The sequence below is a fragment of the Oryctolagus cuniculus genome, chromosome 4 (assembly GCF_051225735.1).
Source record: "Oryctolagus cuniculus isolate XC-2025 breed Fujian yellow rabbit chromosome 4, ASM5122573v1, whole genome shotgun sequence".
Taxonomy (NCBI): Eukaryota; Metazoa; Chordata; class Mammalia; order Lagomorpha; family Leporidae; genus Oryctolagus; species Oryctolagus cuniculus.
Window position 1 is genome coordinate 105,522,032 of NC_142870.1, and position 17,615 is coordinate 105,539,646.

The following is a 17,615-nucleotide window of genomic DNA, read 5'->3' on the forward strand; positions in this document are numbered from 1 at the left end:
AAGTCCGTGGTGGAATCGTATGGCACCCCAAATTCCGGTAGCACATGTGGCACCCCGGACAGCATTTCTATGGAACTTTAAGGGAGCACATTTCAGTGTAAATTTTAGGGGGTCTTCTCTGATTTCATATCCATATTATGGAATATTTTTCCACTATGAGAAGAAAATTACTATAAACTCACACCAAAAAAGATGTGAGAGTCTTTACCGCATACTGCTAAGTTGAAGACCCCTCTCTGAAAAGGCTACTTACCATGTAGTTTCAATAACGTGATGTTTTAAAAAAGATTTATTTGAAAAGATGAGAGAACACGAACATCTACATACACTTAGTCACCCTCAACTGGCTGTAACAGCCAGGTCTGAGGCGGGCTGAAACCAAGTACTGGGAACATCATTCTGGACTCCCACATGGTGGCAGTGGGTGAAGTTCTGGGGTCATCTTTTGCTGCCTTCTCAGGTGTACTAGCAGGATATGGAATATAAAATCCTGGCATCACAAGTGGCAGCTTAACCAGCTGCCTCCCAATACTGGCCCCGTTCACTAACAGGACAATTTAGAAAAGGCAAAATTATAGAAACAGTGAAATGTCATTGGTTTCTAGGGATTTGTTGAGGGAATAAATAAAGCACAGAGGATGTAATTGTGGTCTGACACTTCAGTGGTGGGTACATACATTTGTCTAAGCTCACACAACTTTACAGACAAAAAGTGAACCTTAATGTATAGAGATTCAACTTTTAAAAATTTAGGAGTTTTCTGATTCCTACTAAGCATACTGCGATTAAAAAAATACCTGCATAATAATTGTATGAAATAACCTCAACAGTGCATGTATGTGTGTGTGTGTTGGGCGTGTAGTGCTGACACAAGTATCTTTGGAAGTATGTAGAATCCTTAATATAACAACAACAAATAAAATGAACTGCACATAAGCTCAGTCTTATAGTTTGTGACCTTTCCCATGAGGGGTTAAGATAATGATTCTGAAATGGCTGTATATGTATACTTGCATAATCAAATATATCGGTAATATAGAGTGGGAGCTAGATTTCTTACTGTTGGAGTAGATATTTGTAGTAAGCAGGTAGAGAAGGCTAAAATGATTGATCCTTGTGATTCACAATAGATCAGAGAAATACTATGAGTTCATATTCAATACAGAAATAGGTGTTTGATTACAACATAGAAATATTTACAGCTATGTATATATAAATAGTATACACATATATGTTTCTCTGCTCTGCCATCTGAGAGGAGTTGGAAGCAACTGCCCATCTAGTACCCAGATGGTGATTTCTAATAGTATTTTTTCCATAAAATGACTCCTAGCTGCTTGGGGAATCCCCCCCCCCCGCCAGAATTTGATGAAGCAGGAAATATATAAGCTTAGCTTGGAGAAATTGGTGGTGCTGGAAAGTAAGGAAATATGAAAAAAAAAATCACTCTACAATAAGAGTATGTTAATGGAAAGCCAACTGAAAGACCTCTTGGTGGCCAACACTGGTACTGCTTGAGCACCAAAAATAAGTAATATTGGATTATAATCCAAAGTTAAAATAAGTATCCATAAGCCCATACTGAATGTAGTTTCTTACAAAGTAAATAGATGAAAAAAAATGGCGTAAAAGAATAAATAAGATAAAACTCAGGGTAAGTTTAGTTCAAACTCTATAATATTCTATAAAGCTCCCAGAGATGTACTGATTACTTTTCCTGAGCTGTCTAACCAAGTAGAGAATGAAGCAGGTCATGAGGTTCCCATTATCTATAAGCACATATAAAAATTTATTTTTTAGGAGAGCTCTAGATTCTCATAAAAGTGAGATTTAAGAGATTTATTTCTTCAGTTTTCATGGCAGAGGTATTGATAAATGTGTTTGCTACTAAAATCAGCAATATTTGTACAGCTATTAATTAGAAATTTGTTTAATTCCTTATGGCACATGTATAAGATTCTGTTTATAGATAATAAATATTTGTACTTATATAAACCAAAATCATTACTTATTTCTGAAATAGTCATCTTGAAGTTATGATTCTTGAAATTGTAGATGACAAGAAAATACAATTAAAATGTTCAAAATAATTTCTAATTTAACACTTAAAAACTCTTGACTTTTCTGATAATTAAAAACTGAACTTTAAAAATACAAATTTTCAAAATCAATTTTGGATTTTACAAACACTTATAGGAGGTCTTCAGTTTGTGAAAAATGTGTATTGTGAAAACTGTAGATTTCAAAGTTTTTTTTGCAACCATGAACTTATCTGTTGATTCAATTTCCATGAAATTCTTGAAGTATCATCCTATTTAAAGAGTGGTTAAGAATATAGTTCTAGGCTTTAATCTCTCATTTTAATATTAATCTATTTTAGTCAGCTCATACAGTTTCATCCACTAGTAAAAGGGTTCTAGACTAACTTAAAATAGGCTGTTAAAGGGTTGAAAGTAGGCAGCTGTTTTTTTCAACTGACAGCATTCTTCAGAACTTTCTAATTAAGATTGGCTTCACATTTTTATCCAAATGCAGAACAATGCCAGGAGAGGGCACCTGGAGTGGCCAATCGATGCCCTGCCATGCTCACTTGTGTAAGAAGTGCTTAGAGAACTAGTAGGATAGCTTACACAACATTAGGTCTAAACAGAAAACCAATCTATATTAACCCCATTGAGGTCTGAGACTGGGAGGGCTCCTGTGTTCCAAGTGGAGAAGAAACATTACTGACTCTGGCTCTAGGCTGTTTGGGTCCTGCCATTGAGCTCATAATGGGGCCTCCCAGAAAACCTGACCTTGAATTGTTTTGGAAAGAGACTACAAATACAGATCCTTTGGTGTTCAGTGTAACTGTTTTCACCAGGTGTCACATTTAAACCACATATTTTTTTTTGTTTAAAAATTTTTGTTTTAAAGATTTTATTTATTTGAAAGAGTTATGGGGGGGGGAGGGAGGAAGTGAGAGAGAGAGAGAAAGTGTGAGAGAGAAACGTAGAGAGAGAGGTTTTACATCTATAGCTTCATTTCCCAAATGGCTGCAACTGTGGGGACTGGCCAGGCTGAAGCCAGGAGATTCTTCCAGGTCTCCCAAATGGTTGCAGAGGCCCAGTACTTGGGCCATCCTCTGCTGTCTTCCCAGGCACATGAGAGGGGAGCTGCATTACAAGTGGAGCAGCTGGGACTCAAACAGGTGCCCATAAGGGATGCTGGCCCCCCAGGAGTGGCTTAACTTTCTATACTACAATGCCAGCCCCTGGGAACTAAACTTTTTTTATAGAAAATTTTATTTAATAAATATGAATTTCAAAAGTACAACTTTTGGATTATAGCAATTCTTCCCCCCCATAACCTTCCTCCTACCCGCAAATCACCACATCTCCTACTCCCTCTCCCATCCCATTCTTCATTAAGATTCATTTTTAATTATATTTATATACAGAAGATCAACTCTATATTAAGTAAAGATTTCAACAGTTTGCACCCACACAGACACACGAAGTATAAAGTACTGTTTGAAGACACATTTTACCATTAATTCTCATAATACAACACATTAAGGACAGAGGTTCTCTATGGGGAGCAAGTGCATAGTGACTCCTGTTGTTGATTTAACAATTGACACCCTTATTTATGATGTCAGTAATCACCCGAGGCTCTTGTCATGAGCTGCCAAGGCTATGGAAGCCTCTTGAGTTCGCCAACTCCAATCTTATTTAGACAAGGGCATAGTCAAAGTGGAAGTTCTCTCCTCCCTTCAGAGAAAGGTACCTCCTTCTTTGATGGCCCGTTCTTTCCTGAGTACTGTTCCTCCACAGAGGTCCTCCTTAATTTGCAACTCTTTCATTACTTTTATCCATACTCGGGGTTTAGTTATATCTAAGGAGATGATTGGCAAGTTTTTGGAGGCTCCTGCTCCTTGCGTTATAAGACCAAGACCAGTACATTTTTACGGGCTATGTAATTTAGTAGCCTATGACTTTAATGATTGTCTTAGATTCAATCATATTGTCAGGTATTAAACTTGAATGAAACTAAAGATTATCCTCTTGGTGTTTGTCAGCAGGGTATTATTTAAGATAGCTTTAGCAATTCCTTTTTCAAATGTTCAACAGACAAAAATGAAGAAATGACTTTTTCAAAGTATGTTCTTTTCATCAAATTTTTGGTATTATGTTATTTTTATGGAAATATATATATTAATGGATATGTAATTTTGCATTTTCATGTGTATTATCACTTAGGGACATATTTTCTTATTTATTACTTAGGAATCTAAGAGAAAATGATAGAAATACCAGCTTAATCTGTAAAGTCTTACCTACAGTCCAAGTACTTATATTTAAAGCAGGGAATTTGGGGGCGGCACTGTGGCATAGTGGGTAAAGCCGCCACCTGCAGTGCTGGCATCCCATATGGACGCTGGTTTGAGTCCTGGCTGCTCCTCTTTCAATCCAGTTCTCTGCTATGGCCTGGGAAAGCAGTGGAAGATGGCCCAAGTCCTTGGGCCCCTGTACCCATGTGGGAGACCTGGAAGAAGCTCCTGGCTCCTGGCTTTGGATCAGCTCAGCTCCAGCTGTTGTGGCCAATTGGGGAGAGAATCAGCAGATGGAAGACCTCTCTCTCTCTCTCTCTCTCTCTCTCTCTCTCTCTCTGCCTCTCCTTCTCTCTGTGTAATTCTGACTATCAAATAAATAAGCAAATCTTAAAAAAAATAAAGCAGGGAATTTTAAATATTTAAAATTTAAATTTTATTAATGAATAAACATGATATGCTAGAATGATAAAGAGGAGTTGGTGACATTGTACTCTTATCACATAAGGGTAAAATAAGCAAAAATAGAACTTTACATATAAAAGCAGTTCATTTAAATAACAAGGGTGGAATAAAACAATAATATTGAAGATTTAATTGGGAGCTGGAGTCGTGGCTCAATAGGCTAATCCTCCGCCTGTGGCGCCAAAACCCCGGGTTCTAGTCCTGGTCGGGGAGCTGGATTCTGTCCTGCTTGCTCCTATTTCAGTCCAGCTCTCTGCTGTGGCCCGGGAGTGCAGTGGAGGATGGCCCAGGTCCATGGGCCCTCCACCAGCATGGGAGACCAGTAGAAGCTCCTGGCTCCTGGCTTCGGCTCAGCGTGGTATGCCGGCCACAGCACGCAGGCCACAGCGACCATTGCGGGGTGAACCAACGGAAAAGTAAGATCTTTCTCTCTGTCTCTCTCTCTCTCACTGTCCACTCTGCCTGTCAAAAAAAAAAATAAATAAATAAAAAGATTTAATTGGGAAATGGTCTCTATTAAGGGGGTTCACTTTAAGTTGTTATCAAAGTCCAGATTGTATTGTCTTCTCACTTCCAGCATACGTGCTTGTTATTTGAGATTTTTAAATTTTTCTGTTATTTGAGTTTTCTTTTTTAAATTTTTATTTATTTCATTTGAGGGAGGGAAAGAGAGAATGCTCTTATGTGCTAGTTCACTCCGCAAATGGCCCCAATACCTAGAACAGTGCCAGGCTGAAGTGGGAAGACAGGAATGTCATCCAGATCTCCCACACTGGTGGCAAGGACCCAACTACATGAAACATTGCTGCGGCTGCCCGGTGTGCACGTTAGGAAGACCGCATTGAACAACAGAGCCAGGATTTGAACTCAGACACTCCAACATGGGTTATGGGCATCCCAAGTGGCTCTTTAGCTGCTAGATCAAAAGCTTGCCCTTATCTTCTTTCTTCTATCTTCCACCTCTTCTTCTATACTAGCTTCTTCTCATAAATATTCCATGTCACTCATAAAACAGCTTATTTTGAACTGTTCCCTTCTTCCTATTGCATCATAACTCTTTCCATTTACCTGCAAGCTGTGAAACCTTATTTAACGATTCATGTTTCAATCTTCTGCAAGCTGTCATTCACAACTGTCTTTGAATCACCATGAATTATGTTCATTTTGTCAGATTATAAGAGTTCATTCCTTGTTGGAATGAGAAAAGTGGCAAAGTCCCTTTGAGCGTGGGAAAACTGCTTGCTTTTTCCCAGAAGCTGACTGTAGCAACACTACATGAGAACAGGCTACACAGGATTACAAATTCCACCCTCTGATGGGTTTTATCCATGCCTCGGATTCATTGCCAGCTGTTACTCTTTTCCTCCCTTGATTTATTAAGTGTCAGTAGCTATTTTTGTGTATAAAATGAGCAGTACCCTCAGGCTTACCCAGGCAACTCCTCCTTCGGAGTCCTCACTCCTGACTGCTTGCTACACTCACTGTCCCTGTGTGTGTGGAAATTCTTCAACATGAAACATGAACCAAGATTGCCATCGTGATCCCGTAACAAGACCCCTTTAAATTGCCTTTTGACGTGAACTCTATTCTATCTACCTCATCCCTTTCCACAGATTGTTCCTCTTGCTTGATTTCCTGGGTAACACTTCATTTTTCACTACTAAGCATTTCCATTGTTAATAATATTGCTTCACCCTATAGCAAAGTTTGTTCTCTCTAACCTTCTCAATCCTTGTTCATAGTTACCAGGGTTGTAACTCCCATTAGTGTGCCAATGAGTCTAAAGTTTAAATGGATTACAAACTACTTCAGGAAGAAAAAGTGGACTTTCTGGATAATGAAAGTGAAAGGATAATTTTACGTTATGAAAGAATGTTCAATATACTTGATTAAAAAGGAGATTTATAGGCTGTAGCTATTAAAGAAAAACTTAACATAAGGTACAAAATTTGGAGGATGGAAAAGATAATGGAGTCACTTACAATGAAGAGTAAAGAATCATAGTGCTGGGACCAGCCCTGTGGCATAGAAGGTTAAACCTCCTCCTGCGGTGCTGGCATCCCATATGGGCACCAGTTCGAGTCCCAGCTGCTCCACTTCCAATCCAGCTCCCTGCTAATGGCCCCTGCACCCACGTTGGAGATCTGGAAGAAGCTCTTGGCTCCTTGCTTTGGACTGGCCCAGCCCTGAGTGTTGTGGACATTGGAAGAGTGAATCAGCAGATGGAAGCTATCCTTTTCTCTCTCTCTCCTTCTTTCTATCTCTGCCTTTCAAATAAATAACTTTTGTTTTAAAAAGAACCATAGTATATAGAGTTGAAAGATGATTTTCTCCTGTGGGTGGAATTTGAAGATTTTACAATCTCCAGGTACCTTGCATTAAAATACCAAAGGCTGTCATATTACGGACTTCAATTTCTTTGAACACATGGTATGGAGTTTGTGATTTGGTGGAAGGAGCAAGCAAATAACAGGATTGCTGAATCAGTCATAACATCTGATTAGATTATTTCAGAGGTAAGATGTGATGAATAGACTGATAAGATAAAGGCAAAAAGGTTAAAACTTCACTGCTGATTTGCTGGCAAGTTAAACCTTGGATGATGAAAGCAATGCCTGAAGTGATTGTTTTAGTCAGGTGTGTGTTTCCTGGGGTAGCTGTAGCATGTCAGATATGCAAAGCAGCTTACAAAGCCAGGTTTGCATGAGTGGGACCACATGGACTTTAGTGTTAACCTTCGTATTCCAAACCTCAAGAAAAAGGAGAACTTTATGGAGTAAGTAAATTGCCCAAAGCCAAGACAAGGGTTTACTAATAACGCTAGTGTTAGAATTAAACTACTGTCTTGTGGGCCATCCTACCAGGCAGCCTCTGAAAAATGAGGACATACTAGAGAAACTGAAGAAGGTTCTTTGTGTTAGAAAACCACTTTAAAAAGGCTTTGCCCCAACCAAGTAAACATCATTTATTAAACAAAAACTGTAATTCACAAGGAAAACCATATGTTTTCAAGGGTGGCTGACAAATGTTTCATTGCTCCTTCAACTGTTTTGCTCCCTGGAGCCTTTTCAGTATTGTTGACTGCAGGGACAATTCACTCCTTTCAAAATTCTCGGAATTTAGACTTGAGCTACTCAGAACATCATTCATCACACGTAAATGAACATCCGGGTTGTTATTTTCAACACTGAAAATCTCAGATAAGAGCTGAAACACAAGCCTTCTTTGGAGAATGTAATGTCCTTGCTGTATGGGTCTCACTAGTTTTAAAGGCTACTTGGCTTCTGTTTGAAATAACTCAAAGCTTATTCTCATCTAATGAATCAAATAGATTTTTTTCTTCAGAAAAATCATTCTTTTGCAGACTTTTCTTTCTCATTTTCTCTGATTATTGGTTACTTAGAAACATTTAACGATCCTGCAAAAGACACAATGTAATTAAATAGAGATGAGAGATGTATTTTGAATGAGATTTTGTAATAACAAAAACACCGCTTTGAATGAGGCCTACCTCATACACAGGCATAAATTGGCTTCTATCCCTACTGTTCCCCTGCTTGGCATAGAGAATCCAGTTATGGGTACCCTGCAAAGGCTTGAGGTATTAAGGCGATTTCTCATGTATACAAAATTTTGGTAGTTGACGTCCTTCATTTCATTTGGTTATACAATGTAAAATTGATATAGTTGCAATACTTGAGCTCAAAAAATAATCCCAAACACTTGGCTCATAGATATTCATAGCCTAGATTAATTAAATCAAATTATTTTTCTTAAAGGAACTTTTACAATATTCATATGTAAATGTAAAGAGAAAACCAAATGATTTGAAAACATAAAACACTTGAGTTGTGGACCAGGACCTGGTGGGCCACAGGGTGGACTTGGAAGAATCCTGAAGACAGATTTGATCTATTTCTAGAAAAGCATAGGGCTGGAATTGTGACATTGTAGTTTATTTTGGGGAGAGTGAACCAGTGGATGGAATATTTCTCTCTCTCTCTCTTTCTCTCTCACTCGTTCTCTGTAACTGCCTTTAAAATAAAACTTTCAAGAAAAGCATTTTTCTTTAATAAATCGTTTTTTCATTTTTTAAACTTTTATTTAATAAATATGAATTTCCAAAGTACAGCTCATGGATTACAATGGCTTTTGCCCCCATAACTTCCCTCCCACCCACAACCCTCCCATCTCCCACTCCCTCTCCCATTCCATTCACATCAAGATTTATTTTCAATTATCTTTATATACAGAAGATCAATTTAGTATATATCAAGTAAAGATTTCAACAGTTTGCTCCCACACTGAAATATAAAGTATAAAATACTGTTTGAGTACTAATTATAGCATTAATTCACAATGAACACCACATTAAGGACAGAGATCCTACATGGGGAGTAAGTGTACAGTGACTCCTGTTGTTGATTTAACAATTGACACTCTTGTTTATGGTGTCAATAATCACCCAAGGCTCTTGTCATGAGTTGCCAAGGCTATGGAAGCCTTTTGAGTTCGCCAACTCTGATCTTATTTAGACAAGAGCATAGTCAAAGTGGAAGTTCTCTCCTCCTTTCAGAGAAAGGTACCTCCTTCTTTGATGTCCAGTTCATTCCACTGGGATCTCCTCGCAGAGATCTTTCATTTAGTGCCTTCCTTTTTTTTTTTTTTTTTTTTTTGCCAGACTGTCTTGGCTTTCCATGCCTAAAATACTTTCATGGGCTCTTCAGCCAGATCTGACTGCCTTAAGGGCTGATTCTGAGGCCAGAGTGCCGTTTAGGACATCTGCCATTCTATGAGTCTGCTGTGTATACTGCAGCCATATTAGATCATTCTCTTCCTTTTTAATTCTATCAGTCAGTGTTAGCAGGCACTAGTCTTGTTTCTGTTATACCTTTGACTCTTAGACCTATCATTATGATCAACTGTGAACTGAAATTGATCACTTGGACTAGTGAGATGGCATTGGTACATGCCACCGTGATGGAATTGAATTGGAATCCCCTGGCATGTTTCTAACTCTACCATTTGGGGCAAGTCAGCTTGAGCATGTCCCAAATTTTACATCTCCTCCCTCTCTTATTCCCACTCTTATATTTAACAGAGATCACATTTCAGTTAAATATAAACACCTAAGAATAATTGTGTGTTAATTAAAGAGTTCAACCAATAGTATTAAGTAGAACCAAAAAATACTAAAAGGGATAAAGTTTAAGTTGTTCATCAACAGTCAGGACAAGGGCTGATCAAGTCATTGTTTTTCTAGTGTCCATTTCACTTCAACAGGTTTCCTCTTTGGTGCTTGGTTAGTTGTCACTGCTCAGGGAGAACAAATGATATTTGTCCCTTTGGGACTGGCTTAATTCACTCAGCATGATGTTTTCCAGATTCCTCCATTTTGTTGCAAATGACCAAATTTCATTGTTTATTACTGCTGAATAGTATTCTATAGAGTACATTTCCCATAATTTCTTTATCCAGTCTACTGTTGTTGGGCATTTAGGTTGATTCCAGGTCTTAGCTATTGTGAATCGAGTTGTAATAAACATTGAGATGTAGACAGCTTTTTTGTTTGCCAATTTAATTTCCTTTGGATAAATTCCAAGGAGGTGGATTGCTGGGATGTATGGTAGGGTTATATTCAGGTTTCTGAGGAATCTCCAGACTGACTTCCATAGTGGTTTTACCAGGTTGCATTCCCACCAACAGTGGTATAGTGTCCCTTTTTCCCCACATCCTCACCAGCATCTGTTGTTATATTTCTGTATGTGTGCCATTCTAACCTGGGTGAGGTGAAATCTCATTGTGGTTTGATTTGCATTTCCCTGATTGCTAGTGATCCTGAACGTTTTTTCATATGCCTGTTGGCCATTTGGATTTCCTCTTTTGAAAAATATCTATTGAGGTCCTTGGCCCATCTCTTAAGTGGGTTGTTTGTTTTGATGTTGTGGAGTTTCTTGATCTCTTTGTAGATTCTGGTTATCAACCCTTTATCAGTTGCATAGTTTGCAAATATTTTCTCCCATTCTGTCAGTTGCCTCTTCACTCTCCTGACTGTTTCTTTTGAAGTACAGAAACTTCTCAATTTGATGCAATCCCAAATGTTAATTTTGGCTTTGACTGCCTGTGCGTCTGGGGTCTTTTCCAAGAAGTATTTGCCTGTGCCTATATCTTGCAGGGTTTCTGCAATGTTCTCTAATAATTTGATGAATTCGGGTCATAAAGTTAGGTCTTTAATCATGTTGAGTGGATTTTTGTGTAAGGTGAAAGGTAGAGGTCTTGCTTTCTTGCTTCTACACGTGGAAATCCAGTTTTCCCAGCACGATTTATTGAATAGACTGTCTTTACTCCAGGAATTGCTTTTAGATCCTTGATCAAACATAAGTTGGTTTTAGATGTTTGGAATGATTTCTGGTGTTTCTCTTTTCCATTGGTCTATCCATCTGTTTCTGTACCAGTACCAACCTGTTCTGATAACAACTGCCCTGTAGTATGTCCTGAAATCTGGTATTGTGATACCTCTGGCTTTGTTTTTGTTGTACAAGATTGCTTTAGCTATTTGAGGTCTCCTGTGTCTCTATGTGAGTTTCAGCATCATTTTTTTCCAGATCTGAGAAGAAAGTCTTTGGTATTTTGATTGGTATCACATTAAATCTATAAATAGCTTGTGGGATAATGGATATTTTGATGATATCCAATCCATGAGCATGGAAGATTTTTCCATTTTTTGGTATCCTCTTCTATTTCTTTCTAGAAGATTTTGTAATTCTCATAGAAGAGACCTTGGATAAGTTTATTCCAAGGTATTTGATTGTTTTTGTAGCTATTGTGAATGGAATTTTTCTTAGAAGCTCTTTCTCAGCCATGTCATTGCCTGTGTATACAAAGGCTGTTGATTTTTGTGCATTGATTTCATATCCTGCCACTTTGCCAAACTCTTTTATGAGGTCCAATAGTCTCTTAGTAGAGTTCTTTGGATCCCCTAAATAAATAATCATATCATCTGCAAAGAGCGGGTAGTTTGATGTCTTCTTTCCCAATTTGTATCCCTTTAATTTCTTTTTCTTGCCTAATAGCTCTGGCTAAAACTTCCATAACTATATTGAATAGCAGTGGTGAGAGTGGGCATACCTGTCTGGTACCAGATCTCAGTGGAAATGCTTAAACTTTTCCCCATTCAATAGGATGCTGGCTGTGGGTTTTTCATAAATTGCTTCGATTGTATTGAGGAATGTTCCTTCTATACCCAATTTGCTTAGAGTTTTCATCATGAAAAGGTGTTGTATTTTATCAAATGCTTTCTCTGCATCTATTGAGATAATCATATGGTTTTTCTTCTGCAGTTTGTTAATGTGGTGTATCACATTGATTGATTTGTGCACATTGAACCATCCCTGCATACCAGGGATAAATCCCACTTGGTCTGGGTGGCTGATCTTTCGATGTGTTGTTGCATTCTATTGGCCAGAATTTTATTGAGGATTTTTGCATCTGTGTTCATTAGAGATATTGGTCTGTAATTTTCTTTCAGTGCTGCATCTTTTTCAGGCTTAGGAATTAAGATGATGCTGGCTTCATAGAAAGAATTTGGGAGGATTCCCTCTTTTTCAATTGCTCTGAATAGTTTGAGAAGCATTGGAGTTAGTTCTTCTTTAAATGTCTGGTAGAATTCAGCAGTGAATCCATCTGGTCCTGGGCTTTCTTTGTTGGGAGGGCCTTTATTACTGTTTCAATATCTGTCTCAGTTATGGGTCTGTTTAGGTTTTCTATGTATTTTGGTTCAATTTCTGTAGGTTATATGTGCCCAGGAATCTATTAATTTGTGATAGATTTCCCAGTTTGCTGGCATACAAGTCTTTGTAGTAATTTCTGATGACTCTTTTTATTTCCGTGGTGTCTGTTTCTATGTTTCCTTTTTCATCTCTGATTTTATTGATTTGGGTCTTTTCTCTTTTTTTAGTTAGTTGTGCCAATGGGGTGTCAATTTTGTTTATTTTTCAAAAAACCAGCTCTCGTTTGGCTGATTTTTTTTAAATTTTTTGACAGGCAGAGTGGACCGTGAGAGAGAGAGACAGAGAGAAAGGTCTTCCTTTTGCCGTTGGTTCACCCTCCAATGGCCGCCATGGCCAGCGCGCTGCGGCCGGTGCAACTCGCTGATCAGAAGGCAGGAGCAGGTGCTTCTCTTGGTCTCCCATGGGGTGCAGGGGCCAAGCAGTTGGGCCATCCTCCACTGTACTCCCGGGCCATAGCAGAGAGCTGGCCTGGAAGAGGGGCAACCAGGACAGAATCCGGCGCCCCGACCGGGACTAGAACACAGTGTGCAGGCGTCACAAGGCAGAGGATTAGCCTGTTGAGCCACGGCGCCGGCCTAGCTGATTTTTTGTAACTTTTTTTTTTTTTTTTTTGGAATCAATCCTGTTGATTTCTTCTCTGATTTTAATTATTTCTCTTCTCTTACTAGATTTGGGTCTGGTCCGTTTTTAACAACATTTTTGTTTTTATTTATTTGAAAGGCAGAGTGAATGAGAAAGGGAGAGCCAGTGATAAGATATTCCATTTGCTGTTTTTTTGTTCCCCATTTATTGGCAAAATGGCTAGTGCTGGATCAGGCTGAAGCCAGGAGCCAGGAACCAGGAACTGTCTGGGTCTCCCACATGGGTCCGAGAGAGCAAAGTACATGGGTCATCTTACACTACCTTTGCAGGCACATTACAGGATACTGGAACAAAAGCAGAGCGGTAATGTCTCTGGCACTCTGATATGGGTACTTGTGTCACACGTGGTGGCTTAACTCGCTCTGCTGCAATGCCTGCCCGCCCCCCCCGCAGCCACTTTTTTAAGGAAATGATGTTTCTGTTGCCTTTGCACATGCACAGGTTATACAGTAGTTCCCCCCTTATCTGTGGTTTTACTTTCTGTGGTTTTAGTTACAAAGTAGTCAATTACAGTCTGAAAATATTCAGTGGAAAATTCAAGAAATTCTTACTTCATACATTTTAAATTGTACGCCTTAGTAGTGTGATGGAATCTCATGCGATTCCACTTTACCCTATCTGTGATTGAAACAAAATTTGTTCAATGTATCCATGCATTACTCATACTTTACCCACCCATTAATCACTTAGTAACTGTCTCAACTGTCATATTGGCTGTGGAGTGATTTCAGTGCTTTTGTTCAATAACAACCTTCCTCACCACCCCCCCCCCCCATCGTTTTTTAACTTAGTAAGGATCCCAGCGTCCAAGAGTAGTGATATTGGTAATTCAGGTGCACCAAAAAAAAAAAAAAAAAAAGCCATACAATGCTTCCTTTAAGTGAAAAGGTGAGTTTATCATAGGTATGCATACATAGGGAAAAAACTAGAGTAAGTAAAATGTGCTATCCACATTTTCAGATAACCACTGAGAGGTCTGGGAGGATTTGCCCTGTTGACAAGAGGGAACTTCTATATTTTTTCTACACTATCAGGAAGCAGAACTCAGGATACCCATAGCACCACTAAGATTAGCAACATGTGACTTAAATAACTTTTATAGGTTGGGCTGCAATATCTCTCTGAATTTCAAATTTACAGACACAAGATAATGAAACATTATCATCGTTATTATAAAGTTTGGAAGCTCTGGACAGTAGACAGTATAGGTAAAAGGAGAGTTCCCTGGATAGTGTTCCATATGATAAAGTTGCTTTTAGGTATTCCCTCTCTTAAAGAGCTACAAACTTTCCTTTAATCACATAATAAGGATTTTGTGAGTATATTCATTCTGGCCTCTAACAAATTCAAATCTGAGGCCCTACTCACAGTTACAAACCTGGTCCTTTTGTTGGCTTAGTTTCCATTCTCTCCATTTTATTTCCTTGGTTTTCAATTTCTGTTTAAACTGCCTAATTACAATCTGCCTGAACACTTATTTTTAAAATATAGTAACATTTGAACTTCTCTGTATTTAACAAGTTCATTGAGTGAATGATATTATGACAGGTTGTAATAAGGACACAATTTTTCTTCCATGTTGTCATTAGAAAAATCTCCCTTGGGGCTTCTCAACAGTTGTGAAGATTGCACAACCTTTGAGTTACTTTTAGGTTAAATTTTTTTCATTTTCAGATTTTACCAAGTCTAATGTTTCCTAAGGCTGATCTTCAAGCATTTGTTCAATTCAAATCTATCCCCTGTCCCAACTGAAGCCTGAACTGGATTTCAGTAATCTGGAGTGATAAGGCCAGGGAATGCCCTTTGTGTGCTGTTTCCATGGACTTTTCTGTACCCTTCTCCACTTACTGGACAGTTGGTAGTTCCAGAGTCAAGGGGGGCAGGAGAGAGCTAGGGGTAGGAGGGCAGAGCAGTGTCTTTCCTGCGGTAGATTCCAGTAATCCACTGCCAGTGTCCTGTCTAGTGGCAAGTTTCCAAAAGCCAACTGGCCATGGCATGCATTTCTGGCTGACTTCTTTAAAACGGACACCCTCATCATGAGACGCATGTCTAGCTTCTTCCCGTGGGGTGCCCTTTTGGCTGAGGTCCATCTGTCTGCCCCTTTCCCCTTCTGAGGAATCCATTTGGCAAGAGGCAGCTCAGATATCCTTGCTCTATCAGATAATATAACTGAATTCTGAAACCTATGGTGTCCTTTATTTGCTTTGCCTTTTAAGTCAGTTTAACAATCCTACTTTTAGCATTGCACATGAGCAATGGGGACCAGTGTCTATGTTGGTATATGCCCTGGAAACTTCTGTAAGAGTCTCTCAGCTAGCTGGGAGTGAGCTATGAGTGTCCTCTTCTAGACACTCTTTATATTTATGCTGATTCTCTTGGCAGCCTTCTGGCTTATCTTGACCTTGATAGGGATGTGACATTCCTTGGCAAAGTTGATAATTGTGTACCCTAACCACCATCTTTGATGGAGTAATCTTCCTTTATATAGCCAGGATGAAGGGGTCAGTTGCTGTACCAATTTTGCTGCCTTAAATTAGCCACACAGTAATGTGACTAAAATTTTTATTTAGAATGTAGGGAGACCTACCAACTAATTTTGTCAGCCTTAAATTTTTAGCTGAAATTCAGAGACAAGTCCAATTTAATACCCTATTACTTTGTTTTTTAGGGTCACAGTATTTTCAATTGTAATATGCTGCTTCCCAACAATCTCATCAGATGGACCCACTTATGTTCTTCATATGTGCTCCTTTAATCTACAAGTTTAATTTGACAATAAATGTATACTCATAAACAAAATGAGCAGATTTATATTGGAAAATATTTTTCCACTGCTGCTACCTTTTAAAAGTATGAGATATGTTTTCTGCTACAAATATAATACTAAACTGCAGCTATAGATGATCAAAATGTCAGTATTTGCCAAACTCAGTAGTATTACCATATTTGTCTATAAGCATGAAAGAAATGACCGAATTCTGGTTTCTCTCTGATGTGGCTACTAGTTGTCTACTTAAAAGAATCTTGAAAAAAATTCCATAAAAGAAGCCAATAATTGAAAAAGGTATAGGTCTTAATTTTGGCCTTAGTGCTACATTGCTATCTGAACTTGGCAAATATGTTAACCTCTCTTCTACTCAGGGTTCCTATAATTAAGGACTCCTAGTAAGTAATCTTTACAGGCACAAAAGGTTAACCATGCACATAGTGCTTAGATGAACCATTTCAACAAAGCATTGAAATCCTTCTAAATAAAGCCAGAGCTATTGAAGCTGCTGACTAGAAAATAACCCCTGACTGATAATACGTCTGGACAAGCCATTATCCAGGATTGGTTGCTTTGATTTCAGTAAAGTGAACTGCTAATCTAAGCAGTTACTTCTTCAGTTTCCAGAGACTAAACAGAATGCATAACAACAAAACAAACTCACTTATAGAGCATTTTACTTTTAAAATTGTCAGTATTATGTGTATATATTCCCAGATTCATCAATATAGAATATTCAGACAAGATCTTTACAAGCTGGAAAATAATGTCTGTACATGGTGTGCCTCAAAATATGGATGTGTATATACTGGTTTTAGGATAAAAATCAAACTCCATGACATAACACACTAGACCCTCCTTGAAAGACCTCTGCCTCCCAGACTTGTCTCTTGCCTTGTCCTGACTCAAACTCTATTCAAACTGTATTCTTTAACCATATCTAACCTCCTGTTCTTGGTCAGAAACACTAGAATCTTTCAAGCCTCTGTAGCTTTTCATAAGCTTTTCCCCTTGCCCATTTTTTTGGTTGTCTATTTCTGGGTAATAAATTACTGCAACACTTGGTGGTGGTAGTGGCAGTTGATGGAGCTTGGTCCTTGCTCACTAGGGTCATTTGTGGGGATGAAGTCAGATGGTGACTAGAACTGGAGTTGTCTGAGACTTGCTAACTCCTGTGTCTGACACCTGTGTTTGAAAGATTCAGAAAGCTGGGTTATAGAACAGGTGGAGCTCCTTGGCATCTGTCTTTCTCTTTGTGAGCTTGACATGGTCTTTCCAACATTGTAGCTTCAGCAGAGCTGGATGCTTTATGTGATGGTTCAGAGTTTCAAAATGTATGTCTCAACAGAATAAGAAAATCAAGTAGAAGTTGTCTCATCTTCTATGGCTGACCCTGAGAGGCACACAATGTTACTTCTGCTTACTTCTATTCATTAAAAGTGAGTCATTAAAGACACCCAAATTCAAGAGGAGGGGATTGGAGTCTACCTTTTGATGACCGAAATGTCAAAAAATGTTTGATTGCATTTTCAAACCAGCACATGTACATAACAAATGCCTGTTATCTTTTGAGACTTAATTCAAAGCCATTTCTACAATGGAGTTTTTAGACCACATTCATGTTCCATCTTACTCTCTT